The following is a 2,500-nucleotide window of genomic DNA, read 5'->3' on the forward strand; positions in this document are numbered from 1 at the left end:
CGATCCCCACTATTTTACACAGTCACACACTTTTTTAAACATATATTTCTCCCCTTATGTCTTTCCTTCACTCCACTTATAATTTCTCTCTCTCTGTCTCACTAGATCACAGAATACACTTTTAATACATTGTTTTCCATATCTTTCCTTCGCTAAGTATAGGGATGTCAGTTAGGGCAGTCAGTCACAACAGGATTCCAGTGTTAAGTTTCCTTTCTCTTGTTAATCTGTATATTTTCATGGATTTCACACACACACGTTCGGTAAGGCTTTCATAGGAGTTGTTATGGGCGTTTCCAGGGTTGTTTTATGGTATAGTCTGACCCTTCTTCTGTAGAGCACTTCAGTTAGTTTTCCTTTTGTTTGTCTGTATTTTCAAGCATTTCGGAGCTCACACACACACACACTTGGCAAGGCTCTCGTAGGGGCTGTTTTGGTGGGCTTTTCCAGGGGTAGTTTTATGAGCCTGGTGGTGTGACTCTTCTTCGTCCCCCTCTTCGTCATTTTCTTCATTATCTTCTTCTCTCCTCTCTCTTCTTGGGCTCACACCACGACCTCATATTACTGAAAGAAATTACAGATAGATAAATAGATAGGTAGATAGACAAATAGATAAATGAATAGATAGAGAGAATATGATAACCAACTCAAGTTAAATAATACTGAAAAAAATACTGAACAATAATAAAAATACAGAGAGAGAGAGAGAGAGAGAGAGAGAGAGAGAGAGAGAGAGAGAGAGAGAGAGAGAGAGAGAGAGAGAATGTCCTTTGTAAGCGAATAGTTTTATATTAAGTCTACTTTCACCTTTTTGAGGAACGCTGAACCTACTACTATTACTACTACTACTACTACTACTACTACTACTACTGCTACAAAGAAAAAAATAGAACAAAGTATGATATTATGTTGCAATTTCCCCTAACACACACACACACACACACACACACACACACACACACACACACACACACACGAGTAGCAAGAATACAAACTGTCCTGTGTGTGTGTGTGTGTGTGTGTGTGTGTGTGTGTGTGCGTGTATGCGTGAGTGTGTGCGTGTTAGGTTTCAACACTCCTTGATTACAGCTTTCCATTCTTGTCCTGAACTGTGTGTGTGTGTGTGTGTGTGTGTGTGTGTGTGTGTGTGTGTGTGTGTGTGTGTGTGTTTTCATATCCTTCATAGATCTGAATTTGAAAACGAAACTACATCTTCTTCTTCTCCTTCTTCTTCTTCTTCTTCTTCTTCTAGAGAGAGAGAGAGAGAGAGAGAGAGAGAGAGAGAGAGAGAGAGAGAGAGAGAGAGAGAGAGAGAGAGAGAGGGGGACAGCGCCACCAAGCCTTAGCACACATAGCACTGCACAGTTCTAATGACGTCTTGCTCCTTCCTAGAATCCGCTCCTGACAAATCATTTTTACTGGAACTGTCATCGCCCTTCCTGCCCTTCCCTGCCCTTCCTTTCCCTGCCCTCTGTTTTTTCTTCCGTCTGTGTCTCTGTCTTTGGTTCTTTCTCTTTCTGTCCCTTCTGTAGCCAAAGAAAGGATTAAAAAGTAACAGAAGATAGATTTTCAACTGTCGCCTCCATTTCCATTCCCTTCCTTCTGTCTTTCCTTCCATCTGTCTGTCTCTGTCTCTCTCTGTGCCAAAGAAAAGATTAAAGAAACAAAAAGATACAAGTTTAATCTCCACCGTCACCTCCTCTCGCCCTTTCCATCTCTGTGTCTCTCTCTCTGTGCCAAAGAAAAGATTAAAGAAACAAAAAGATACAAGTTTAATCTCCACCGTCACCTCCTCTCGCCCTTTCCATCTCTGTCTCTCTCTTTCTCGGGTTCCTACAAAGGTCGGTTTTCTTTCTCTTTCTGTCTCTCTGTGCCAAGGAAACGATTATATTTAAGAAGATACAAGTTTAGTCTATACCGTCACCTCCTCTCGCTCTTTCCATCTCTCTCTGTGTCTGTCTATCTCTTTCTCCCTCCGTCAAGCTAGCCGTCACTTCAGTAGCCAGAGAATAGATCATGAAACAGAACACTGAACTCTGGGCGTCAGCTATTTATAACACAGGAAACGTATCATATGGTATTGATAGGCGCAGAGATACGACACTACGTTCAATAATATGAGGCTGTATTCTTAAACATGCATTCACCTAAGTACACACACATTCAATAGGGCTTTCGTTAGAGTTGTGGGCGTTTCCAGGGGTAGTTTTATGACCCTGGTGGTAGTATGACGCTTCTTCTGTTCCGTGAACCTAAGAAACACACATTTGACAAGGCTTTCGTTAGAGTTGTGGGCGTTTCCAAGGGTAGTTTTATGACCCTGGTGGTAGTGTGACCCTACTTCAGTAACGTGAACCTAAGAAACACACATTTGAAAAGGCTTTCGTAGGAGTTTAGAGCATTTCCAGGGGTAATTTTATGTCCCTGGTGGTAGAGTGACCCTTCTGTACCGGGAACCTACGAAACACACATTTGACAAGGCTTTCGTAAGAGTTGTGGG

At 42.0% G+C, this 2,500-nt stretch overlaps 1 protein-coding gene across 5 annotated transcripts in view; it reads right to left on the reverse strand.

The window, feature by feature from the left end:
- The window catches only part of LOC126986503 (uncharacterized), an 11,535-nt gene that overhangs the window by 5,533 nt on the left and 3,502 nt on the right, over positions 1-2,500 (reverse strand). For all 5 annotated transcript variants that reach the window (XM_050842783.1, XM_050842785.1, XM_050842786.1 and 2 more), the window contains exon 2: positions 1-564. This exon is cut by the window's left edge and continues 551 nt beyond it. The gene's annotated coding sequence lies outside the window, so the exon portion shown is untranslated. The remainder of the gene's footprint in view (positions 565-2,500) is intronic.

This window comes from Eriocheir sinensis, chromosome 61, assembly GCF_024679095.1.
Source record: "Eriocheir sinensis breed Jianghai 21 chromosome 61, ASM2467909v1, whole genome shotgun sequence".
NCBI lineage: Eukaryota > Metazoa > Arthropoda > Malacostraca > Decapoda > Varunidae > Eriocheir > Eriocheir sinensis.